This window comes from Ornithorhynchus anatinus, chromosome 19 (assembly GCF_004115215.2).
Source record: "Ornithorhynchus anatinus isolate Pmale09 chromosome 19, mOrnAna1.pri.v4, whole genome shotgun sequence".
NCBI classification, from domain to species: Eukaryota; Metazoa; Chordata; class Mammalia; order Monotremata; family Ornithorhynchidae; genus Ornithorhynchus; species Ornithorhynchus anatinus.
The window spans coordinates 7,509,586-7,537,479 of record NC_041746.1 but is presented as its reverse complement, the minus strand read 5'-3'; the positions used below and the strand labels follow the sequence as shown (position 1 = coordinate 7,537,479).

The window sequence follows — 27,894 nt, the reverse complement described above, 5'->3', positions numbered from 1 at the left end:
CTTCTGCGTGGTTGCAAGCCATGATCCAAAGGCAGGGGCCACACCCAGCTTCAAAAAAAAACTTTATATCTGAATGCCAACTCCGACCTGAAGTTCCAGAAAAGATTGAATTGATTTCCTTGAGGAAAGTGACATGGAAATGCAAGCTAATAATAATTATTATTATTATGGTACTTGTTATGTGCTTACTATATGCCAAGCATTGTCCCAAGTGCTGGGGTAGATACAAGTTGATCAGAGTGGACACAGTCCCTGACTCACACTCACACTCTTAATCCCCATTTATAGATGAGGTAACTGAGACACAGAGAAGTTAAGTGATTTACCCAAGGTCACACAGCAGTCAAGTGGCAGAGCTGGGATTAGAATCCATGACCTTCTGACTCCCAAGCCTGTGCTCTATCAGCTAAGCCTGCTATTGCCATAAAGCTCCCAAACCAAGACACCTCTAAACAGGCCCACTGAAAGAGTTATTTTAATGGAACCCTCAAGCCAGGCTCCCATGCTTGTGAAACCCCCAACTCAGGGGTTAGAGAAAGCAGAGGGGGTCCCGGAAGTATGGGGAGCTCAGTGAAACCCACTGTCTCCAGCATCTCCTTTTCTTAAACTATTGGGGAAGCAGTGAGGCATAGTGGATAAAGCATGGGGCTGGGAGTCAGGAGGACCTGGATCCCAGCTCTGCCCTTTGTCTGCTGTGTGACCCAAGGCAAGTCACTTAATTTCTCTGTGCCTCAATTACCTTATCTGTGAAATGGGGATTAGGACTGTGAGCCCCATGTGGGACATGGACTGGGTCCAATCTGACTGGCTTGTATCTACCCCAGAGCTTAGTACAGTGCCCGGCACAGAGTAAGTGCTTAACAACTACCATTAAAAAAAGCAAAAATAAAAACTAGAACTTTCCACAGGACATTCCCATCCCACTTTTTACTCTAGAGAAAATTGTATTTTCTTCCCAGCTCCCTATAAAAATGGGCACCTTTTTCAAGCCATGAAACTCAGTAGCAAGAGCTGAGGTGAAAGAGGCTGAGCATTTAAAATAAAAATACCAGCCAAAAGTGTATCCAGTGCCGAATCTGCCCTGGAAAGGGGACAGACCAAGCTAACAACTGGATTGTCTAACCTAAAAACCAAAGGTTGGCTACATTTCCAAGGAAGCCTCAGTTGACCTATGATAAATATCCCCGCCATACAAGATGCAGGGGAAAATTTGAACTTCCGCCTCCAAAGAACTTTGAACTCATTAAAGAAAGGGGAAGAGGCTAGTAGGATTTCTAAATATAAGTAAAAATCGGGCATCTTAGTTATGATGATTTAGGGAGGATACAGAGCCTGATTGGAAGGAGCAATTCTGTACTGCTTTATTCATTGAAATGCTCATATTTACACTATAGCAAAAGGAGATGGGGGTAACAAAGACGAGTAGATTGTTTTGTACTGGGGTATGTTAATTTCCCCACCCTCCCTCATTCTCTCCTCTTGCCTTTGGCCATTTCCTCCTTCCCAGGCAACATGGTTGGTAAGAGGTGTTGTTCTGGGGAGGAAAAGATCTCTGGTCACCTCTACACCCTTTCTGGATCAGCTCCACTTAGACCTGTGACTCTTTTTCTTATATACAGGTCCACAGTTGTAATAAATAGGTCTGCCTACCCCATTAGAGGGTGAGTTCCTGGAGGGCAAGGGACCGTGACTGTTCTTTTTTCTTTATTCAGCTCCCCCAGGGTCTCACAGTCTGCCCCCCCCTCCCGCCCCCGACAGAGGGTGGGGGTTCATAAGTTGATTGAGTGAGAGGCCCCACAACCCCTCCCTCTTTAGGGGGGAGATTAATTCTTCCAGACCACGTGGGGAGCATTAGAAAAAAAGTTCATCTAGAATGCCAAATGGTGCTCTCGTGGCCCGAAGACCTTCATCCATCTTTTCCAGGGGAGCGCTTCACTCCCCAGTTTCAGGAAGGGTCAGGCCCAGGATATCCAGGCTCATTCCACCCCGTCAGAACTGGTGGAAAATTTGGTGAAAAGGAACTGCAGCACCACAGGAACATATTTATGAGGTGACACGTCCAAGGTGGAGACTGTCTCAAACCCCTTTGTTTATTAGGTAACAGTTTTCACGGTGGCTCTGGAGACAGCTGACAGCCTTGGCCCACTGGAAGGGAGTGGCTTCCAGTGGAAATTGAGGGATTTCTAAGCCATCCCTGTGAAATCAACCCTTCCCCAGGCCCTTTTAACAGCGCCCCAGGGAATGAAAAAGCCCTGGCATATTGAGGCAGGTGTCTGCCCTATCCGTTGTATAGATCCTTCAATATTAAATGGAGAAAAAAGCAAGCTGGCCTAAGTTTGGACATTATATCAAAGAGGATTACTGGGAATTTTGGTGACAGAACTCCCACCGAGTTGTAGTCAGAAAACAGTAGAGGTAAAGATTCATATGGGTTACAGTGAATCATTGTATGTGCCTTCGAGGAAGTTGAAATATTCTTCCCAAAATGCAAAGGCGTGAGTAGATTTCAAGAGACGAAGATGCGGGCGGAGAAGCGAGGGCACCAGTGACACTCCAGGAGCAGCAAAAAGCACAGGCCAGCATAGAGCCCATGCCAATGCCACTCTGTCCCCCTCACCACAGAGGTTAGTGATCTGGGGCTGGGCCCAGGTGGTCCAGAGAAGCGTTGAGGTTAACTTCAGAGTAGTCTCTCCTCTCTTAAAATGTAAGCTCCCTATGGGCAGGGAAGGCATCTTGTGATTCTGTTGAATTTCCTCAAGGTTTAGTACAGTGTATTGCACCCAGTGGGGGCTCAACCTCTACTCCTCCTCTTCTATAGAGCCTTGTTGGGCTGGCAGAACTGCCCTCTCCTTCACAGCACAGGGAAGGTCTGTGCCCTCTTCTGTGCCCTTCCCTGTGCTTCCCTGTATCTCAGTTTCCTTATCTGTGACATGGGGATTAAGACCGTGAGTCCCACATGGGATATGGACTGTGTCCAACGTGATTAACTCCTATCTACCACAGTGCTTAGTACAATGCCTGGAACATAATAACCACTTGACAAACACCAAAAAAAGGAAAAAGGAAAAAAAAGAGCTCCTCTGACCTAGGGATTGACTCTGAACTGACTTCTGTACTAGACTTCATGGGGACTAATAGACTTTCCTGGTCAGACTGGGGGCAGGTTTGCCTCCCAGGAGTTGGGTCAGGGTGAGATTTCCCAGGAGTTAATTCCCATACAATCACTTTCTGGGAGGACTTTCAAAGACTGGAAGGCAGTGGAGCCTAGTGGAAAGAGCATGGACCTATCATTTAACCTCTCTGTGCTTTGATTTGCTTATCTGTGGAATGAGATTAGGTGTCTGCTCTCCCTATCTCTTTGAGTGTGAGTCCTAGATGGGATAAGGACTGTGTCTGATTATCTTATGTCTAACCTAGGACTTAACACAGTGTTTTGGCACACAGTAAATGCTTTTTTAAGTACCATTATTATTATCATTATTAAAGGAGCTCCCCCTCCTTCATACCAGCCAAGGGTACATTTCTCCAACCTCCAACCAATCAATAATCAGTACTAACGTTCACTGAGCAACTTCAATGTGTCAATTTCAGGAGAAGCATTGTGTCCCCATAGAAAGAGCGAAGGATCTGGCTCAGAGCGGCTTCAGTGTTTGAAACACTGTACTAAGCAGAGGGAAGAGAACCTGGAGGAGTTTATTTGGACTTCTTCTGTGATCCCCGTGGGGCTCACAATTTAAGAAGTTGGGGAGGCGATTCCCAGAGGGATAAAAACAACCAGCAGGTACAATTTTAAGAAAAGCAGAAGCAGTGGTATAGTACTGTCAGCCAATCAAACAATGGTATTTATTGAGCATTTAATGTGTGCAGATTACTGAACTCAGTGCTTGGGAAAGTACAACACAATGGAGTTGGCAGACAAGGAGCTTACAGTTTGTAGTTTGGGAATGGACTCTTGACATGTGTAGTGGGGGAAGCCCTCATGGAGCTAGGTGTTTTGGAGGAAGTGGGGAGTGGGGTGACTCCTTGATGCTCATTCTGCTCCTGAGAAGAGGCTTCTTCCACTCCTTCTCCCACTAAAAAGCCATCCAGACCTTAGTTCTTGGGAGATGGCTGATTTAAATCCCGGCTATTGTGGTTGGCAGCACTTGCTAGCACAGCATAAAAAGTAGCTGAAGGGTTCAAAGACTATCAGAATGACATCTGCAATTGCACCAATAAAGATAATGACCTACTATTAAAAGTAATTAAGGTTGGCATCTTAAGTTTCACTAGGTACTAAATCTAGGCTTCAGGGTCAACCAAACTAGCTTTGGATAGAAGAATGTTTGATTTAGTGCACACCTCAAAGGAAGGAATATGGCCTAATTGAAAGCGTTTGGGATTGGGATTCAGGAAACCTGGTTCTAATCCCAGCTCTGCCACTTGCCTGCTGTTAAGTGGTGACCTTGGGCAAGTCACTTAGTAAGTGACTTGGTAAGTGGTCAAATGATTGTAGTCAGCTCTGGGCACAGACCACCTAATTCTGTATTCTGAAAAGCACCAGGCAGAATGTGTGCTCATTTACAACTGCTGATCTTTACCATTATTGATCATCTGATAAAAAGAAATGGTTTTAAGGCCTGTTTCTAATGATGGTATTTATGAATGGCTATGTGTGAAGGCGTTCAGAATAATAAAGATAATCAGGACAGACACAGTTCCGCCCAGGGCTCCCAGTACAAGAGGGCTGGAGAACAGGTATTTTATCCCTATTTCATCAGTGAGGAAATGGAGGTACAGCAAAGTTAAGTGACTTACCCAAGGTCACCCAGTCAGCAAGGGGTGAATCCCAGACTAGAATGGGGGGTCTCCTGACTCCCAGTCCTGTGTTCTGACACTAGGCCACTCTGTTTCTAGACACAGATGTTTTGGGCTAAGATGACAGCACTGAGGCCACATCAGTGAGGCACAGATGTGGCTGAAAGGTCAATGCCAAACTGCCAGACCTGAACCCACTGTTGTCCCTCAGAGATAGTCCTTCTGGGCTGATGTAGTTACTACTTTAGCCTCTGTCTCATGATCCCCTTGGAGATGATACCTGAAATGAGCTTCTTTCTTCCTTTATTGTGGTGCATGGGGTCAGTGTGTCTACTGAGACAGACCCAACTTTCATGTGCTTAGCTGGGTTCAGTCTACCCAACTCTCAGCTCGCGGGTTGCAGACTCAGAAAGTTTGTCAGTTTTCAATAGGAATGTAAGTTTAAAAAGACATCATTATCAATGGAAATTCACTGAGCAGCTACAGACATATAATACTATACTAAATGCCAAAATGAATTTATCCGGAGGGTGAGAGAATTTGAGCATCTCTGCCCACAAGGACTTTGAGATCTAGAGAAGCTTACAGTCCAAGGATACTAATTTAATTTACTTTGCTGTGTACCTTGTTGTGTGTGTATGTGTGTGTGTGTGTGTTAGGGGTGGGGGGGTAGTTGGTAAAATCTGTGTGTGGGTTGGCAACTCGTTTGTATTTATTTGCAAAGCTGGGCTAGTTACTATTAAAGAGAAAGGTTGGAGGGTAGAATGGAAACACATTTGGTGAGTTCTGTGGTGGATTTTAACCTTGGTAAGAAAGCAGAGGAAATAAAAGGATAAAAAAAGGTTTAAGTGGTTTAAAAAGAAAAAAGTGTTTATTAACCATAAATAATCTTTTCAACAGACCTACAGAGGGAAAACCTTTACACTGATGTATTTTGGTCCCTAACAACATAAGGTTGTATACTAATGGTGGAAAATTGCCCCTAATGGGCATTGCAGATTGTATCTTCACAACCAAAGGGGAGAAGAGGGTTGTGTAATTACCCCGTGACTTCAGACTAAGCCAGTCCAGATAAAGAGAAGACATCCCCAATACCTCTGATAATCACATCAACTTGTGTTCCTCTTTTGTTGCATAAAAAGATCTACCATGGCATGGATTTTGTAGGTCGAGTTGAAGAATTAATAATTCGTGGGTATGCGATTTAGAGGAAAACCAAGGTGGTGAGGATGACTTTAAGTATGACAGATGCTGGGTCCTTGGCAATCAACCAAAAAAATCTTTCTCCATAATCAGTCACTCAATCCATTGATCAAATAGTATTTATTGAGCCCTGACTCTCTGCAGACCACTGTACTAAGCACGTGGGAGAGTGGAATAGAACCCACCCTTGTTCTTGGGGAGCTAACAATGTTGGGGATTGTACTGATCTGTCTGACTGTCAGTGACCATCTGTATAGCTGGAGTAACTCTGCATCTTTCATGCTTCTCTCCGGAAGGGCTTAGCCCAGAAAAAGGATAGACACTTTGACTCCAAATTGTCTGGATCAATCCTAATTTCCCCAGTTTTCCAACCCTTTCTTCTGGAATCAGATCACACCAAGATCTGTGAAGTTTATCTTTCCACACACAGGACTTCTCTGGATCCAGCTGGAGGTGTGTAAAGGGCAGAGGTAGGGTGGAAACAAGTCATGGAAGGAAAAGACAACATTTCTGACCGAGCCTCATATTTCAATAAGCGTGTATGTTGGGATATATGCAGAGGACCACTAGATTTTAAGAGGCTTGAGGGCAGCCCCCAACTCTGTTGAACTCTGCCACCTGCTTCGATCAGGCATTGCAAGAAGACTGAGAATAGAGAAAGAAAGACTTGCCTGATAATCCATTTGGCCACTTTGTAATTCAGGGGTCACATGACCTCATAAGCCACCATCAGATCACCAGGGCCCATCTAGGGTCCCTGTTTCTGGCTGCTGATGAGTGGGTAGTTTCTGCCGGGACCATCTTTCTCCTGGTCTTGGGACCTTCATTCCAGCAGAGGAAAGAGCAAGAGAGAATAAGAGATTTCCCATTCAGAGTCCACTGGACCTGCTCTTGCTGCCTCCTACTGGGGAGAAGGAAGGAGGTGATTCTCTTTCATTTCCTCATCTCTCACTTCTTAGCCATCAGATTTGGAGATCCTGGGCATCTAGGGATCTTCCTAAAAAGGCTGCGAGAGCATGATTATGATCATAACCCCGTTGGCCCTGTAACCTTTTATGATTATGTTCAATCTTAATAAAAAGATTCTTTAGAATGAAACATCGCTGGACAAACACCGCGTCAATACCCGTTCTGTTGTGTGGGACAACCGCGAGTGTTTTTTGACTTTCAAACCAGACAGATGGTTTAAGAATTTTCAGCTTTCCAAATTTTCTAAGGAGTGTTATATAACCTTGCTGCGGCAGGAGAATGAAATAAGAAATTCTACATTTGGCAGAAGCAGCTCGCATATCGAGTTCATAAACTTTAATAATTCTCTCTTGTCCAACATTAGAGTCGGCCTGCTCCAAGTCAGTTTCCCATTTGCACTTAATTAGGGAGTACGTTGGAGAGGTCAGTGAAAAAGAGAGCAGTACATTTTCGTAATAACTTTCCTCACAATAAAATTATTTAGGAGGCAGCGGTCCAATTTCTCTGAAACGAGGGCAAGAGGAGTGGGGACACTGAGTGGAGTTATTGGATACCTTATCTGGAACTGGCCAGAGACTTGTCTCTAATCCAAAGAACACACAGTTCATTCTGGATCTGGGGCAAGGAGCCAAACAGTCTATCTCTTCAGCAGTTTTCCTAGCTGTGTAATTTAACTTTATTCCTACCAACCGGCGGGTAGAGCTCAAAAGATTTTCAGAAATTGCAGCTCTAGCCCAGGGAAGGCTCATCAATTTTATTGCTAGGGATCTGAAGTAGCTAGCAGCCATCTCACCTAGGAGTGAGCAGAGTGTAGGGTTGGAGGGAGAACTCCACCCCCTTGCCAGAACCAATTCTGGATTCCCTGGAGGTTCACTGGATTCAGTTTCCCCCAGAAATGGTATAAAGTTCTTTGAAGGTCTCTGGCACTCTGGGAGGAAAGACGTGATCAGTACCTGGAGGGGCCTTCAGGAGATGACTTCACCATTCAGATTCAACTTGGATAATTACCTGATTTTCAGGTTAGAACTCTGAAGCCAATATTCTTTTGGAAGATTTCAGCTTCTCAGTTCTGACTGGGTGTACAAGTTCTATAACATCAGGAGTTCATAACCTAGGTCCATAAACACCCTAAAACTTGAGTCCTAATCCCCTCTGCTGTGCCTCTGCTGTGTGAGCTTGTGTAAATCACTTAATTTCTCTGTGCCTCAGTTTCTTTATCTGTAAAAAAAGGATTAAATATAATAATAATAATGTTGGTATTTGTTAAGCGCTTACTATGTGCCGAGCACTGTTCTAAGCGCTGGGGTAAACACAGGGGAATCAGGTTGTCCCACATGGGGCTCACAGTCTTAATCCTCATTTTACAGATGAGGTAACCGAGGCACCGAGAAGTTAAGTGACTTGCCCAAAGTCACACAGCTGACAAGTGGCCGAGCCGGGATTCGAACCCATGATCTCTGACTCCAAAGCCCGTGCTCTTTCCACTGAGCCACACTGCTTCTCTAAGAAATATCTGTTCTCCCTCTCCCTTAGACTGCAAGTCCCATGTAGGATAGAGACTGTATCCGACCTACCTTGTTTCCACCCTAGTGCCTAGTACTGGGCTTGGCATATAGTTAGTGCTGAACAAATACTGCAATTATTATTATAATTAGCAACAGCAATAATAACACTTATAATAAAATTGAACTATACACAGTAAGAACTTGCTGAAATATAGGGCTCCTAACTGAGGGATGATGAAGCATTAATTAACTAGGCATGAGTTATCCACCAAACCTCAAGAGTACACTGGCATGTCCCCATATAAGAAAACTGCCATGTTCTAATAATAATTGTAGTATGTGTTAAGCACTAGGCACTGTACTAAGCACAAGGGTGGTTACAAGCAAATTGGGTTGGACACAGTCCCTGTCCCATATGGGGCTCACAGTCTCCATCCCCATTTTACAGATGAGGTAACTGAGAGAAGTGACTTGCTGAAGTCCACACAGCGGACAAGTGGCAGAGCCGGGATTAGAATTCATGAACCTCTGACTCCCAGGCCCAAGCTCTATCCACTGTGCCATGCTGCTTCTCAGTCACTTCCAAGTAGCCATGTTTCTCTACCCTTGGTTTACCTTCCTGACCTAGGATAGGAGCCTTAACCATGTGGAAAGGGGTTGGGGAATAAATCAAATTTCTGGAACCATATGTTTTCTTTGATGATGATGCACCTGGGTTTTCTTGATTTTCTTAGAGATTGGCCAGTAGGTGTTCTACATTATATAAAAGTACCTTTCCTTCTACAGAAACAGCATGGTGTTTGCTTTTTCCTCTTGCTCTCTCCCTGTCTTTCTCACACACAAATGCTAGAGTTTTATTTTAGGATTTGGTAACAGTTCCACTATGCACGTTCAGTGACAAATTGCCCCTTGATGAGGACTTGATGCTTTTAAAGTGAATTGCCCTCATAGGCAGTTCACATGTCAGTTTGCTACATTGGTTGAATTACTGAAATAACCATAACCAATGTGGCATAACCAATGTATCAGAAGGAATAAAGTATTTCTCTCTAGCCTCTTAATTTGATAGCGATGATAAGAGGGAATCAATCATACTTTGTTTCCAAAATTTGGCAGATAATTCCGATTATGGGCTTTTACTGGGTATCTGAATATAAATCATCCTAAATTCAATCCAGCTGTTCCCTTTCTGCAGAGCTGTAAAAGCTACCTGATTTTCCTGAAGCCTCAGTTTTTCAGGAGACCATTGTGTTTCATGCACTTTTCCTTTGAAAGATGGGCAAGGAGCATGGAGACCTTGAACCAAGGAATGGGTAGACAATAAAAATATCATCATTTAGAGCTCCGATTCTTCACCCAGAGCCCCCAGCAGAATGAAGGAGGAGAAAAGAGGGACATTACAATTTGATCTCATCTTGAGGTAAAGTAGTGTGGGGAAGCAGGGGTTGGTCAGGGGTTAGAGACAGTCCTAGAGCACATCAGTATTCTTTCTATTAGGCGAACCTACTCGTACCAAATTTAAATATTGACCAAATTTACTTGGGTCCTTAGGAGATTCCGTAATGGTATCTACTGTTGAAATTAAGTGTGGATGGATCGAAAGGGTTAGGCTGAGACTGTTCAATAGTAATAGTATATATTAAGCACCTACTCTGTACAGAGCACTGTACTGAGTTCTATGAAAGAATACACAGATGGGAATTAGACATGGTGCCTGTCCCTCAAGGGGCTCCCAATATAAGACTGAGGAGACGAGTTTTTCTTCAATGGAGATTTCCTTCTCAAGCCTGCTTTCTAATTGGTTTGGGTGACCATCAGACTGCTTAATCTAACATCCTACTAATCACATCTCCAAGAGGCCTTCCCCGACTAAATCCTCATTTCCCCTGTTGACTTTCCCTTCTGTATCACCTATGTCCTTGAATCTGGTGCCCTTTAAGCACTTGATATTCCCCCCAACCCTGGGCCCCACAGCACTTATGTACATATCCCTATACCCTGCCATTTCCCCATTTGAAATTTATTTCAATGTCTGTCTTTCCTTTTAAACTATAAGCTCCTTGTTGGGGGAGATCGTGTCTACCACCTCTATTGTATTGTACTCTCCTGAGTGTTTAGTACAGTGCTCTGCATACAGTAAGTGCTCAATAAATAGTATTGAATGACTAACTGCACCACCACCTCCCTAGACTCCAGATAATGATCTGAGGTCTCTAAGGATGGTTTATGAGGATTGGAGGTTATGGGGAAAGAAAAGTCCCAAATGTTATCTGTCAATCAGGCAGACATGTGAACATAACTCGGGGTTGGAGTTAATAGCATGTGACTCCAAAAAAGGTCAGTCTTGAGTGCACTGTGCAAACCCTATTAATGTTCGCTTTGCCCTGTGCAGATTTGGGCCAAAAAAGTAATTTCCTTCAGGAAACGTCACCTCAAAAAATATGCAGATAAAGCCACTGTGCCCGAGATGCCTTCCATTATGTGTGAAAGGCAGCCAGATCTACTAGCAAAGGTTAGAAGGAATAAAATGAATCAAATGGATGCATCTATTAAAGAATTTAAGGATTTCATTTAAAATGGCTTGCTTTCATTTCCTGAAGGCTTTTCGCCTTATAGTGCTTAGGGTATGAAGCAGTCAGGCCTCAGTTAACTCTAGAGCATCAAACTTCATAAACCTCCCATGCCTCTGGACTCGGTTTCCCTGCAAACACTTATACTTTAGAGGAAAGAAAAAGGAACTATGCTAAAGGAAAATTAAAGTAGACATGTTCTTATTTGTATATTGAGAATGCATTTATCAAAAGTTTTCCTTTGGGTTTTTGAAAGAATTCAATCTTAGTAGAAATAAACTTGGGTCTTTCCTCCAATTTAGAGAATTTCTTCTTCTCTTAATGCAGTTGCTCATAAACAGAGTGTGAGGTGACGTGTGTATTTTCAGACTGGATCTCAATTCAAATCCCCCAATTTCAGGAAAATGGCTGACGTTTCAGACTGATGAATGCTTTATACCGGAATGGTTTGGGCGAAATAGAAAGAACCACTTGGGGACTATTATGCCAGATTATTTTTTCTCTAGGAAATTGAACAATGATGCCTCAGTGTAGGCAGGGTGCAACCAGTCCAAGTTGGAGACTTTAAGCATCTTAGGCATCATGTGAAAACAATATTCCTTGTCCTTTCATTGCTTTCCTCAGGGCTTACAGCTCCTTTCCTCTCCACCCCATAGCTCTTATTGCACAATATCCGTGTCTCATTACCTGATGTCTTTGGACATTTGGGGGATTTCTCTGTCAGAATTGAGAGTGAGCTTTGTATTTATGGTTAAAACACACTTCCACCCCACTCAGAGGTGGTATTGGGTGGAGGGACTGTGATGGAAAGGTGAAGCTGATGCTTGGAACCATGGATGGGACTTCTTGTCTCATTTGTGGAGATGAGAAGCAGTGCTGTCTAGTGGAAAGAGCACAGGCTTGGAAGTCAGAGAATCTGGGTTCTAATCCTGGTTCCTAATCCTGGCTTCATCGCTTGTCTGCTGTGTGACCTAGGGCAAGTCTCTATGTGCAAAATGCAGAATAAATGCCTGTTCTCCCTCCTACTTAGACTGTGAGCCATGCATGGGACAGGGACTGTGTCCAACCTGATTATATTGTATCTATCCCACTACTGAGAACAGTGCTTGGCATGTAGTAATCAGTGGCATTTATTAAATGCTTACTGTGTGCAGAGCACTTTGCTAAATACTGGAGAGTACAAGCCCACAGCGAGCTTACAGTCTAGAGGGCTTAACAGATATTATTAATAACAATAATAACGATAATAATTATAATTAGTAACCTTATCCCTTGGCGCCCCCTAACTAGAGGAGGTTGAGAATCTCCAGGGTGGCTCCCAGAAAACCAGATTCATGGAGGATGGAGGCTGAAGTGGGGGATCCTTACAGAAGGAGGTTGAATCTGCCAACTCTCCAGTAGTGGAGGTAGGGATCTTGGCTTATCCTACCCAAAAAACAGGTCAAGTGATGGGCAACTTGTTCCCTGCTCCTATTTTCTTAGCCCCCACTAGACAGTAAGCTCTTTGTCTACTTACTCTGTTGTACTTTCCCAGGGGTTTAGAACAGTACTGTGTACAGAGTAAAAAAAAAATGATGATGTTTGTTAAGTGCTTACTATGTGCCAAGCACCGTACTGAACACTGAGGTGGGTACAAGCAAATCAAGTTGGACGCGTTCCCTGTCTCAAGTGGGGCTCATAGTCTCAATCCCCATTTTACAGATACGATGACTGAGGCACAGAAAAGTGAAGTGACTTGCCCAAGGTCACAGAGCAGACATGTGGCAGAGCTGGAAAGAGAACCCAGGACCTCCTGACAGCCAGGCCCATGCTCTATCCACTCTGCCATGCTGCTTCTCATTATGCCATGCTGCTTCTGTAAGAGCTTCCATTATAGTTTCCCAAGCACTTACTACAGCGCAATGCATCTAATGGATGCTCAATAAATACCTTTACTACTGCTATCACCTCTCTTGTAATCATTCTTTGTAAGTGTAGCTATAAACATATAATCCCCCTAATAAAATATACAAGTTGAAATAAATCATAGGGACCATTGGGGTTCTGTACTGAATTCCTCCCCCATAAATATCTGGAAAAAGTTAGCCACTTTATAGTTCAGACTTTCAAATCATCTGACATCACTGCAGATGCTAAAACAGAACAAATGGAGTACTTGCTGGTTGTGTTTGTGTGCTCCTTTGAGTGCTTGTCTGTGTATTTGTGTGTGTGTGTGTGTGTGTGTGTTCATGCACGTGGGCCTTTGACTCAGTTTGTGTAAGTGTTCATACTATTAAAAGAGGAATAATGACTCATTAACCAAACAGGTACTAAAAAAAATACTCATTTAAGACAATCACGGCTACTTCCTCAGCTTTTCCACTTCATTGCTGCTTATGTGAGTTAAAACAACAAGCTAAATGGAGACTTTCCGGATCTCCAGGGACCAATTAATGCCACGTGACTTCCTCCCAGCCTTCCATGAAAATAACTATATTATAATGGTCTGTGATATTAATATCGGCTTTGGGAAAGTCAGGCAGTAGCTCCATAGGGAAGGAAGTGGCATGAGCTAGGACTGTGGAATGTGTAGTATTTGACAGAATAGAAGCCGTGTCTTTTTATAAGCCCATCATGAGACTGAAGTGGGGAGAAGGAGGGAGCAGGTTAGCAAGTTAATTAGGGTCAAAAGGCCAACTTGAGGAGGCATCTCTGAATTCTCTATTTCTGACTTCAGGAGACTGTGGTCAGCGGGACTATGATTTTCCTAGGATTTTATATAAATTCTACTTTTTTCCTATAGCTCATTTGTCTTTGAGAGCTCCAGATGTCTACCCACCAAACAGGAAGGATGAGATGTGGCAACCTCTGCTGTTTGTTTTGGCACCACTGGGCGGTGATGACAGCACATGTGAGGATTGAACCTCCCAAATTGCTTGCTTGAGTCCAGAAGAGGAGTGGAAAAGTTGAATGCTTAATATGCAAATTAGCCAGAGCCAGTTTTTGAAGAAAATCAGACTGAGATGAAGAGAAATGAGGCAGCAGGTGGTTAGCCATTTTAATAAAAATAAAATTTGACCTACAGCCTGGAACAGCACTCTCTCCATTATTTGGCTTTCCATTGCTATGGTGAGGGTGGTCCTTGGAGGGAAAGCGGGTGAACCTGGAGCAGGCTGGTAGCTTATGACCTGCTGGATTATATGGAAACTATCTGCAAGGCTGGTTGAAAACAAACTGTGTGCCAGCTGATTTCAATTTCCTCTGCTGGAATGAAGTTTAACTACTCATAAAAACATATCCTTGTTGCCCTAGGCGCTGTTCTCCCCCCCGCCACCCCCCCCCCCCCGCCCCCGAGACTGTGAGCCCCTTGTGGTCCAGGGACTGTGTGTGAATTAATTTCCCTGTAATTACCCCAGAGCTTAGTTCAGTGCTTGGCACTTAGTAAACACTCAATAAATACTGTCATAATAACAACACAAATGGAATCATCATCACCTACCTCCATGACAACTTTTCCTGAGGGTCCATGGGATGTTTATCGCTAGTTAAATACCTGTGGAACCGTAGGAATCCAAGCCTAAGATCTGCCCAACAGGCAGGAGTGATATGAAAAGGAGGTGTCATGAAAGGAGGGAGTCCAGTAACATTATGACCCTCTTTCCTATCCACAGTGCACCCCTCTTCTTCCCAACATTTTTTTCAGATGATCAATCAATGGTAGTTACTGAACCCTTACGGTGTGCAGAGCACTTTACTAAGCATTTGGGAGAGTACTACGGAATTGGTAGACACATTCCCTACTCTCAACAGGCTTACAGTTTAGAAGGGGATACAGACATTAATATAAAGTACAGATATTTACATAAGTGTTGTGGGGCTGAGCATGGTGTAAATATCAAGTGCCCACCTGGCAGTGATATGATCAGAGGGTAAAAGGAGGCTGCTGAGACAATAATCAAAAGAGGAGTCTGCTCTTTGTTCTTGCTAAGAGGCTCAGAGATACAGAGTTGTCCAGTGGAAAAAGCACAGTCCTGAGTTTCAGAGAACTGGGGTTTTAATCCTGGTTCTTCTATTTGCCTGCTCTGGGACTTTGGGCAAGTTGTGTAACTTCTCTGTAACTCAGTACCCTCATCTGGGGATGGGGGGGAAAGTGGGGATTCACTACCTGTTCTCTCTTCTATTTAAACTGGGAGCCCTATTGGGACCTGGTTATCTGGTATCTACCTCAGTGCATAGTAATAATAATGTTGGTATTTGTTAAGCGCTTACTATGTGCCGAGCACTGTTCTAAGCGCTGGGGTAGACATAGGGGAATCAGGTTGTCCCACGTGGGGCTCACAGTCTTAATCCCCATTTTACAGATGAGGGAACTGAGGCACAGAGAAGTTAAGTGACTCACCCACAGTCACACAGCCGACAAGTGGCAGAGCTGGGATTCGAACTCATGAGCCCTGACTCCAAAGTCCGTGCTCTTTCCACTGAGCCACGGTGCTTGGCACACACTAAGCACTCAACAAATAGCACAATTATTTTCATGTCCTATCCCCATTTTCCTACTTCTCTACTTATTTGTCTCTCTCTCCAGTTTCTCATTTGTCTCCTCCAAGTGCCTTTCACTCATTCTCTTCGTTAATAACTCTGTGTTCATTAGTCTTTCCTTGCCTTGTTCTTATCATCCTTAATCCTGCTTGGTGTCTTTCTCCTCCTCTGTTCTCTTGGTTGATTTGCATTCTCTCCCAACTTACTGTGACACTCCCTCTCCATCTGTCCCTTTCCCTCCCTTCCTCTCTGTTCCATTTCCTAATCTTTTCACTCCTTAGTTCTCTCTCCAAGTCTCTCTCTTTCTAATGATAATGTTACTTGCCAAGCTTTTACAATGTGAAAGTGCTTTTTCTGTTTTTTCTCCTCTTTTTTTTGTCTCCTCTTTTGTTAAAACTTCTTCCTTGAGGTTCATTTTGCTTTTCAGAGAAGCAGCGTGGCTCGGTGGAAAGAGCCGGGGCTTGGGAGTCAGAGGTCATGGGTTCGAATCCCGGCTCTGCCCCTTGTCAGCTGTGTGACTGTGGGCAAGTCATTTAACTTCTCTGTGCCTCAGTTCCCTCATCTGTAAAATGGGGATTAACTGTGAGCCTCACGTGGGACAACCTGATTACCCTATATCTACCCCAGTGCTTAGAACAGGGCTCTGCACCTAGTAAGCGCTTAAGAAATACCAACATTATTATTATTATTTTCTCTCTAGCAGTTCCTTGCCAATAGACTCAGTAGAACCCTGCAGGCTACCCAGAGGGAGTGGAAGAGAAAAAAAGATAACCTCTTCTGGGAAAGAGAATGATGGAAATGGAGAGTGATGGAGGAAAAGGAATTTCCCCTTTCCTGGGAAGTGAGAATTGGCAATAAAGTGCTCCCATACTTTTCCATCAACCGCCCCGCATCATTCTCTCCCCAGTCCTGTATTAGAACATCTAAACATCTGCTTTGAGGTCTGGATATTTGTAAGTGCTAGGTGGGCTAGTTGGTATGATTGGGCCCAAATCAAGTGGGGTTAATCTGGGTGGACTTTATGGAGGATAGAGAATATTAGTACCACTGAAGGATAAGAGGAACTTGTCCTGTCCTAGAGCTCTAATGGGACTGCACATAACCCTTCACTCAACTGAAATGTTAATTTTTTGCCAAATCCCTGTGCTCAGCATCAGAAGCGTTGATCGGTAAATCCCAGAAATTCAGAACCTTGGTTCTCAACCAGGACTAATGCTCTTTGAATTCCCTCCCCATCACCCATGTTCTAACAGTTGTATTTATTGAGTGCATACTGTGCACAAAGCACTGTAATCAGCGCTTGGGAGAGTACAATACCACACGGTAGTTAGTAGGCATGTTCTCTATCCACAGTGACCTGACAGTTGTTTGTGTCTGTGGACTTGGAATGCTCTGTGGAGAAAGAATGGAAGAATGAGATGGGAAAGCAAGAATTCTGGGGCCATTCACACCCTATACTCTTCTCTTCCTCCCCAAAGACACCTGAACCCTTACTCCTATTAGTAAGCGGATAACTTCCATGATGTGATCCCTGATTGAAAAATGGAATTTATTCCTGTCTTCATGGTAGGACCAGAGGATCCCGGCTCTTCCCCTCAGGAAACAAGTGTAGGAACATTGCAGTTGTGTCAGGAACAAACTCTCAGGAACTCCTTGGTATGGATGCTTTGATGATTTCTTCAGACCCGGAGAGCAGACTGACAAATTGACTTCCAAGTGAAAGGTCACTGACGAAAAGCGAAGGGTAAAACCATCTGGATTCCCAATTAAAACCCTCCTGGAGTGCAGCGTACAGCTCCATCAGCTTGTTGTGTAGGAGTTCCTGTCGGATGGCTCATTTGGCAGCTGCTTCCATTTCAGGAACGGGATAGGAGAAAATAAAAATTCCTTGTGGTTGGTTGTTTGAGAAGGAACTGAGAAATTCTGCACTCCACAAAGTTCAGTGCAACAGAGTATGCTAGCATGGGTCTTCTCAGGAAGTGACCTCAGGGCTGTACGGTGACCCCATTTCTGGTTATGGGCCTGTCCAGTAACTGACAGTGCAAAGGGTTTTGTTTCATAGTTCAGTTCTTAGAACCCTGGGTTCATAAGAGATGCATGTATACCTGGGGTTTTGTGGATAAAGACAGGGTGGGCGGTATAAGTCTCTTTCTGCTCCTGGCTTTGCCACTGATTCCCTAGAATGCTGGACAAGGCCTTTACCTTTCTGGGCCTCAGTTTCTCCAAACCTACATGTGTTTTGGCCTAAGTTAGGGTATTTCAGGTACATGTTATTTTTGTGAGAATTATGCATTCAAAAGTGACAGTTCTCCCCTGCACTTTTCATGTGTAGGTACAGCCATAGTCTTAGGTGGTTTTGTTGATTTATATCTCCCTGGCCATGTTAGTGGAGGGACCCCTCTGGTGAATGACCCCTTGGAAGTTTTCTGAAGTCAACATCCCTCATCTGCCCCTCACACTCATGAGTCCAGCAGGTGGTTCCACTTTGAGGGCACTTAGGTGGGGATATTTATAGACTCCACTTCCCCTTCTACCTTTTCCTCCTCCTTCTCCTCTTCCTCCTTTGCCTCCTCCTCCCAGAAAGCAGACTGAAAAATGGAACTAAGCCCAAGTCATTTATGAGAGAGTTGTAGAGAAGGAAAAAAAAGGGAAATAAAAAGAGGCCCCTGCCAAGGTTAGAGAGTTAAGATTTCCTTTCCAATCTTGATTTATTTTCTTTCCTAATCTGACTGGCTGCATGTTGATTTTCCACCATGTGCAGCCTGTTTTCCACTGTTCTCCTCTCGGGTATTTCACGGTGGACCCAGGATGGGTGTTCTGAAGGTACCTTTAAAGAAGGAGGTTTTGTTCCTTTTGGGGTCATTGGATTCCCTTCTGCATCATCTGTGCGCTTGGAAAAAATGGACTGTTCTTTGCACTAGGCATGCTGCTTCTTTTTAGTAGTGCTTTAACGCTTGAATGCACCCCAGTCAATCAATCAACGGTGTTTATTGAGAGCTTACCATGTACAGATCATTGTACTAAGCACTTGGGAAAGTACACTGCAGTAGAGTTTGGTAGATGCGATCCGTGTCCCCAAGGAGCTTACAGCCTACAAGACCTCACAGAGATCACAATGACTTTTTTGCCCTCTGGCCTTGGAGACGATTGTAATGGTATTTATCGAGAGCCTACTGTGCTTGGCACCGTATTGCTGGAGATGATGTCCACGGGCTCAGCTCAGCCTGGAGCAATGAATTCTGGGAACTGAAGAATGGCAACACCATATTGGAGAAAGCTAGGAATACGCTCTCATTTATGCATCCTGCTGCTGGCATACAGGCTGTGGCAAGCTACCCAAGTGTCACTCATCTTGGGAAGTTTTGGATACCCTTGGACTTGTAGGGGATTTCATTATCTCATTCTTCTTCCATTGTGAGTCTAGAGCTGGGGCTTGAGGGGAAATCTGGGACCATCCAGAAGGGAGAGACCCTTTAAAAAGTGATAATCTTCATTTTGACAGGTTTAGCAAAGATGGTGGAAGTATCCAAGGACCCTGCCGGGTCAGTGTGCCCATTTTCATGCTATCTCCATTTTCAGTAGTAGCTAATGCCCCTATTAACCCTGTGGCACAGGAAGCCACTGAGTAAATCCTGGTTCATTCTTGCCCTCATCCCACAGCCTGGGAGAAAGGATGCTGTCAATCAAACTGGTTGCTATGCCTGCTTAAACACTGCCAATTGGACATGCTCTATATTTAGGTTAATGTGCATGCTGGCAGTGATGTAAACAAACAGAGCCTCGTGTTTATTTGCTAACAGGGCTGGGTTTCTAAGTGCCCCCAGGTAGAGTCAATAGGAGGCACAGGCTTTGGAGTTTATTTATGTCTTCAGAATCACATCTTTGCAATCTCTGTGTCGGGGACTTTTGTTTTTCTCTATTTTACAAAGAATGATGGCTTTTTTTTTTTCTGCCTCACTCTCTACAAAAATATCATTTCTCTTAGTTTTTGCCCCTTAGACACGCGAAAACGGAATCAGCCTCTGACGGGTGAGTCTCCTCTTTACTCCTGTCTTTGCCCTCAGGCCTGCTATGGTGGGGATGGGAGAAGGGCAGTCATGGCAGTTATTTATTCTTCATTATTGTTCCCAAGCAAACCGGATTGAATAATTTATGTGGGAACACTAACAACCACACAAATAAGCATTGCACTGCCTTTGCAAACCAAAATAAATGAGATGGCATCTTGGCTCCGTGGCTATGGCCGGAGTCCCTTTCCTTTCTATTCCAGCTTTCTCCTCATTTTATTTATCCCACAGTGGCTGTGGCGGGAAGAGAGGTTGTGGGAAGAGCAGTGGCAGAGGGTGGGGGTAGTGGGGGCTGGGAGAGATGGTTAGGCTCAACATGGCTCAAAGTGCTGCAGAGAAAGGCGGCCTAAGAGGTCCTAGAAGAAGTGTGTCTCCGTTGGGCCACAGACTCTGCACTTTCCACTCCTGAGAGTGCTTGCTCTGACCAGACTGTGTGCCCTCCTCTGCCTTGCCCCCAATCCCCACCCTCGCCAGCTGCAGAACTGAGAAGCTAAGGGAGCTTGAGGGCTTAGGAAGGGCCTTGGGGTGGGTGTCTGAGCCAGCAGCAATCCATGAGCATCAGAGTCACTCAGGCCTGGTGCCAGGCCCCAGGCTGTGACCCCCCAGACTTTTGGAGTCTGCCTTTAAGGGGCCCCTGAGGAGGTTCTGGTGATACTATACATACTAGGGGAAAAGGGGAAGAGTTGGGGACCCAAGGATCAGCCCAGGGGTACGAGTTGAGACTGCAATGATCATGATGTCCTGAGGCACTGCCAGCCTGGGGTTGGCCTGAGGACGCTGAGGCTGCTCCCCAGTTTCTCTCTTCCCCATTTCTCTCTTCCCCACCACCTGCAGAACAACCTCAGGAAGATGGGGCCAGGGGCTTATTCTGGAAAGAGTCGCCCACCCTGTCTCAACCTGCCGCCGCTCTCCAAACAGCCTTATTTGGGGCAGGATGGGGCATACACACCCTCAGGGCTGTTTTGCCAGGGCTCTTGTGTCAATCAACCAGTCAAACAACCAAACAATCAATAGTTTTCACTGAGGTCTTACTGTGGGCATTCATTCAATCATATTTATTGAGTGCTTACTGGCTGCAGAACACTGAACTGAGTACCTGGCAGGGTACCACTCAGTAAAGTTGGTTAACAGCGTGGCTCAGTGGAAAGAGCCCGGGCTTGGGAGTCAGAGGTCATGGGTTCGAATCCCCACTCTGCCACTTGGCAGCTGTGTGACTATGGGCAAGTCACTTCACTTCTCTGTGCCTCAGTTAGGGGATTCACTGTGAGCCTCACATGGGGCAACCTGATTACCCTATATTTACCCCAGCGCTTAGAACAGTGCTCTGCACATAGTAAGCGCTTAACAAATACCAACATTATTAAACATGATCCCCGTCTATGAGGATCTTACAGCCTGGAGAACTGGCAAAGGGGGACTGGGGTGCTCTTTCTGAGCTGTGTCAACAAGTGAAAGTCAGTGGTCCCTTTCCCTCCAAGAAGCCTCTAGCACTTATAGGCTACACACTTTCCCCAGAGCACTCTCATGTCATCTTATCTGTTCCATACTGCAGGGTCTGTCTACCCTACTAGATTAGTAGCTTTTAGAGAGCAAGGATCATATCTACTAGTTCTGCTGAATTCTCCCAAGCCCTTAGTATAGTGTTCTGAACATGGGTGGGTGCTCAATAAATACCATTATTGATTGATTCATTCAATTCAATCATATTTATTGAGCACTTACTGTGTGCAGAGCACTGTACTAAATGCTTGGAAAGAGATTATCTAGGAGAGCTAGAGAGGGAGCTGTGATACAGGGCTAGAAAGCACAATGGGAGGAAGTTTTCTGCCTTCAATTCACCCTTGCTGACCTTTTAGCAGTCCATGGATCCCTCTAACCTGGCTGCTGTCCCCAAGGCCTAAACCTGGGCAACATTCAAGTGTCTTGAGGTGCCCCGGTCAAAGTATGGGAACCAAAGTGGCCTAATGTAAAACACATGGGCCTGGGAGTCAGAGAACTTGGGTTCTAATACTGACTCAGCCATGCCTGCTGTCTGATTTTGGGCAAGTCACTTACCGTCTCTGTGCCCCAGTTTCCTCAACTGTAAAATGGGGATTCAATACCTGATTTCTCTCCTACTTAGACTGTAAACCCCGTGTGGGAAAGGGACTGTGTTCAACCTGATCAACTTGTATCTACCCAGCGCTTAGAACGCAGCTTGGCCTAGTGGATAGAGCATGGGCCTGGGAGTCAGAAGGATCTGAGTTGTAATCCCGGCTCCACCACTTGTCGACTGTGTGACCTTGGGGAAATCACTTAACTTCTCTGAGCCTCAGTTACCTCATCCTTAAAGTAGGGGTTAAGACTGTGAGTCTTGTGAGGGACATGAACTGTGTTCAACTTGATCAGCTTGAATCTACCCCACCGTTTAGAACCAAGCCTGGTACACTGTAAAGCACTTAACAAATACCATAAGAAACCCAAATATCATAATAATAAGTAATATTATTAAGGTAAACTCTATGCCTGCTCAAGGGATCTCCCAGCCAAGACAGCCCCTATGACCTTCAAGGGATTATTGCTCTTCATAGTCGAAATGGGAAGTATCACAAGAGTGGCTGAGTCAACGAGATTAATTAAAGCTTTTGGGTCTCATTGGGAAAGCCTGGAACTGAATCTGAGGCAGCAGCAGAGTTAGTCTCAGAGGGTAGGGGTCTGGCACTACCTCATTCCAGAGTTAAGGGGCGCTCAACTCCTCAGTTGGAAGCTGCTACTACTGCTGGGTGAATTTCAAAGGACACAAATTCGAGTAATTTAAACTTCCTGCAGTCAACAGATTTTAGGTTCAGGAGGAATATTCTGATCTTACTTCTAAGATTTTGAAAACATTGCCACATGCAATCCCAGGGATATTACAAGTTCTACTGAAAAGAATGGTAATTTACCGAATGTATATTTGAGAGGAATTTAGCCATTCATTATTTCCTATTTTTCATTTTCATCATTAAATATTTTTTGAGCAACAACATGCAAAATGCATTGCTTACTTCAGTGCTCTGCAAAGAGTGAGTCCTCAATAAATGCAGCTGATTGATTGATAAAATATGTTGATTGGCAGGAGGAAAGCACCATTCATTTTCTTCATTACAGCGTGGCCAGAACCTTTTAACTTAGAGAATGGGTAGGAGGGGTTGGGGAGAGGAAGCTGAGGAAGTTAGAGTGGAGTATGAACTGGAGAAGGGAGAGACTGGAGGTAGGAAGATCAGTGAGAAGGCTGATGTAGTGATGTCAGGATATGCCAAGTGCTCGGACCAACTTGGTGACTGGATATGAAGAAAGGGGTGATCCCTGGTTAAATAGTGGAAGAACCACCAATGGAATTTAGTGATAGGCTGAATATGGGGGTAGAAAGAGGAGTAGACAAGGATAATGCCAAGGTTATGGGCTTGAGAGTCAGGGAGAATGATATTATTGTCAAATCTGATGGGTGGAAGAGCGGATCTGGAAGGGGTTCACTTTGAAACATACTGAGCTTGAGGTGCTGGTACCATCTCCAGTCTATACTGATCCAAGTGTAGTAAAGAGTGAAGACTGTGAGCTCGTCTCTAGACTGAGCTCGTTGAGGGCAGGGAATGTGTCTTTTTGTTGTAGTGTACTTTCCCAAGAGCTTAACCCAGTGCTTTGCACACAGTAAGTGCTCAATAAATACGACTGAATGAATGAATAAAAGAGGAGAGGTAGGAAGCAGGGAGATCAGTGAGGAGGCTGATATATTTGCCTAACTGTGATATGACAAGAGGTGGAACAGAGCAGTAACGGTTTGGATACGGGGCAGAGACAGATCTCAGAAATACTGAGGAAGAAGAAGCAGCAGGATTCAGGACCTGACTAAATGTGAAGGTGAAAGGAAATGACAGGCATGATATGAAGGAATTGGAGTATACAGAACCCAATCCCAGATTCCAGACCTTGCCTCTCTGGTGTGTTGTAAATAACCAAGACAACAGGCAGGAGAAGGAATAGGAATCTAAGGGAAAATTAAATGTATGATTATTGGAGAATTTATTGATTTGAAAGTTGGTCTTCATTTTCATATGGTGTTCCAGTGCAAGGGAGTCGCACTAATCCAGAGGTGTCTTCCTGAACAGAAGGGAATCACATATGAAAATATTGGACTATCCATCAACATCTGAATCTTTCAAGCCTATTGCATTTGTATTATATGAGCAAGGGCAAGGTGTTTTTTTTAAAGTCTGTAACCTATTTGACATAGAGTACTGTGTGGGTTTTTACAGCCCCATTTACAAGTTTATGGCCTTTTTTCTTTAGTTGCTTGTTCCAATTGCCTCTTCTATTTCCTTAAATATGGTAAAGAGACCATGAGAATGAATCGATGCTCCATGTGAACCCTATAAATGGACATTGCCAAATTGCTGTAAAATGGTTTTCCTTTCAGCCCTACTGGATTGTTAGTGGGTTTCTGAGGCAAAATCCTACAGGGAAATGTTATGACCATTTGAGGTTGCCAAGCTTTATGCTTCAGTACAAAAGGCCTAAGGGTGAGGATTTAAAATGGATGAAGTGGAGAAATTTGCACTTCCTAAAAAAAACATATAGCATTTCCTTCCATGTGTCAGAAATGAAAACAAAAAATACAAACTAATTCTTCATGAAATTTGCTTTTTATAATTCCCTCTTTGGTCTTTTTTCAATCTAACAAGTCATATTTTCTGCTTTTTCTCGTCAGGTTTATGGCTTTGCTGGTCACCGTTTCAATAACGATGATGGACGATCTTCTGTTCTATATATCATGTAAAAGAATTCAGCTTAAAAGTCTACTTGTGTTCACAGCTTGCCTCCTGTCACCTCCCCAAACTCTCCCCTGCTCCACAGGCATGCACAGTTACAGAGATTTGGGATGGTTCATATTTGAGAACACCGGCTAAGGAGAGAATGATGGTGGCTTATTTGGACCGAGCCTGCCCTTGCCGTGAAATGAGGAAAACTGTCATATTTATGAGTCACAGTAAGTCAGTAATATATTGGCACTCACAAGTGGAAACACATTCACAACTAAGCCTGTGGCCCCTGCTTTGCCTTTCACTGAAGCAGTAGTTTTCACCTATGCATGAGTGTTTTTCTTTTTTTTCTCCCTTTCGAGCTCTACATAAACTTTGTGGAATTTATGGTAGTCAATTGTTTTTTCCTGTATGTGTTACATAAAAAATTCTCTCTCCAGATACCTAAAATTATCCTCTTCATACTCTCATTCCCCACTTGGCCTCCCCAGTCCCCCATTCTCTGGAAAAAAAAAAAAGATTTGATCCAGCTGAGTAAATGTATTCAAAGGTGCTGCTTGGAAAGCCTTACCCCTTCTTTCCTTGGAAAATACAACCTATTCTGTTGTATTTCCTGTTCCAAGGATTGCCAGAGTTCAGACGGAGGAAGATTTAATCAGATCTCAGACCTTGTTTTAGGGAGATCTGGGGAGAAGAGGCAGTGGAAAGGAAATGGAGGGTGCTTAGTACAAGGCTCTGCACCAGTAAGTGCTCAGTAAATACCGCTGATTGATTAAGAAAGTTCAAGTTTTTTTTTAAAAAAAGCCATGAAAATCCTGAGGTTTGCCCCATTTGGCCAGCAGGCCCTCTGTCTCAGGTCTCTAGAGTTGTACTTGCATTTTGAATGGGACTGATTTGGGCTTTCAGAGTGAGATCTCACTGGGAACCCCAAGACTCCAAAGATTTGGAGTGTCAGTAGAATCATCAGGCTTGTTTTCATTACCACCCCCTGTTCAAAAAGCCCATTCACAATAAAGTTTCATCCAAAAAAGTCTCCTCTTTCCCTTTCAGCCTCCTCTGCTTTTCAAATAATGTGAAGGGCAATGATAATAATAATGCTAAATTGTGATATTTGGACACTTACACTATGCTGAGTGCTGGGATAGATACAATACAAACAGATCAGACACAGTCCCTGTACTCACATAGAGCTTACAGTCTGAAGAGGAGGGTAAACAGGTATTTAATTTCCTTTTTACAGATGAGGGAACTGAGGCATAGGAAAATTCAGTGACTCACCCAAGGTCACATAACAGACAAGTAGCAGAGATGGGACCAGAACCAAGGTCTCTTGACTCCAGCTTTGTGCTCTTTTCCACGAGACCAGTCTACTTCTCAAGAATTGGAACTTATCCCCTGCCCAATTTTTTAACCTTCCTCATCACCTTTACGCCAAGGGCAATTAGACTCTAGCCCTTCTGGTTTTCTTTTTACACTAGCCCTTGGGAACTTCTTGATTGATTGCAATTTTATCCAGAAAACTGGTTGCGATCCCTGATGCATTGCTAGTTAATAGACTTGTCACCACGAGGCCTTCCTCAGCCATTCACTCATTTGTGAGAGTGCTCCGTGAAAGACCTCAGGAAATGTTCGAGACACCCTTTCCTCCCTGAGGAAGGCATCAGCCATCAGCCTTTCAATTGACTGTGGCTGTGCAATGGCTGCCCATCTCCTCCACATCAGTCCCAAAGTCTTCACCACACATCTACCCCCTCATCAAAACCCTCCAATGGCTTCTCATTTCCCACCACATCAAGCAAAAACCCCTCCTGGTGTACGCATTCCACCAACCCTCCCCTTCTTACACATCAACTCTCTTTCCTGCTACACTCCAACTTTTTCTCTTCGTTCCTTTTAACTGGACCTCACTCTTGCTTCTACCCCCTCTGTCCCCTCACTCACATTATTTCTCAGGCTGACACTCCCTCTCCACCAAAAACCAATAGACTACATCTCTCCCCATGTTTGAAGCATGGCTAAAATCCCATCTCCTCCAACAAGCCTTCCTCAATTAGATTCTAACACTCCAAATCAAATCAGCGCACCAGAACCAACCGGCCCTCGTGAATGCATGCATATTCAATCATATATTAATTTATTCTGATTTATTCTGTTATTTTTTTCCTGACATGTTTACTCTGTTACTTATTTTGTCTTTCTTCTTCCTGCTCCATGTATTCAATCTGTCACTAAATCCTGGCAATTCCACCTTCACAACAGCTCCAGAAACGGCTACCTTGCTAATCCAGTTATCATATTCCCCCCTCCACTGCTGCATCAGCTTCCTCACTGACCTCTCTGCCTCTTGCCTCTCCCCTCTCCAGTTCATATTTAACTCTGCTACCCATATCATTTTTCTAAAAAAAGTTCAGTCCATAACTCCCTCCACCTCAAAAACTTCCAGTGATTGTCCACCAGCTCTGTATCAAATAAAAACACTTTACTATCAGCTTTCAGGCATGAAGACATTAATCAACTCTCCCCTTCCTATCTAACCTCTCTGATCTCCTACTACAACCTAGCCCACACACTTCACTTTTCTAAGGCCAGTCTACTCACTATACCTCACTATTGTCTATCTTAATGCTGGCCCTTGGCCCAAGTCCTCCTCCTGGCCTGGAACTCCCTTAATATCAGACAGTCCAAAACTTTCCCTACCTTCAAAACCTTCCTAAAATCACCTCTCCTCCAAGAGGCCTTCCCTATCTAAGCCCTCATTTCCAACCACCAACCCTTCCCTCTGCGTTGCCTATGCATTTGGGTCTGAACCCCTTAAGTAGTTGATATTCAGCCCACCCTTAGTCCCCAGCAATTATTGTATGTATCCTTACACTCAGCTCTTTCCTCTGTCCATAATTTATTTTAATGTCTGTAACCACCTTTACACTGTACACTCCTTGTGGGCAGGGATTGTATTTACCAACTGTATTATATTGTTCTCCCCGAGCTTAGTGCTCTGCACAAAGTGAGCACTAAATAAACATCACTGAATGTCAAAAACTTGGTAGATCTGTCCCCACCATTAGTTTATTAGCTTTTTATCAGCAGGGAACATTATTTCGCTTCTGTTGTTCTGTCCCAAGCACTTAGTACAGCACATCATACTCATAGGTGCTCAATAAATGCCACTGGCTGATTGATACTTGTCAACATTGCATCTAAATTGTAAAATTATGGAATGGTCATCAGCTGCATCCACAGTATTTATCGAATAGTATTTAGTGCCTTCCGAGTGCAGAGCACTCTGTTTAATGTTTGGGGCAGTATAATAGCAAGAGAAGACATTATCACAGCTCTTAAGGAGCATGCAGTCTTAACATGAGAGATAGGCACAGGATAAGTTAAAGAAAAGAAGAGGAAGAAAATGAAAAGGATATGTGGGTGAATAAGAAGCTGATAGACCTAACTGTGGATCTGTAGAACTAACTCAGGTTTCTCTAGTGGCAAC

The 27,894-nt window shown here is 44.1% G+C and overlaps 1 long non-coding RNA gene across 2 annotated transcripts in view; it reads left to right on the top strand.

The window, feature by feature from the left end:
• LOC114805719 overlaps nt 1–14,115 on the top strand; it is a 132,254-nt gene extending 118,139 nt beyond the window's left edge. For both annotated transcript variants that reach the window (XR_003753743.1, XR_003753742.1), the window contains one exon: nt 13,827–14,115. This is a non-coding gene — a long non-coding RNA (uncharacterized LOC114805719). The remainder of the gene's footprint in view (nt 1–13,826) is intronic.
• Nucleotides 14,116–27,894: the final 13,779 nt, after the last annotated feature.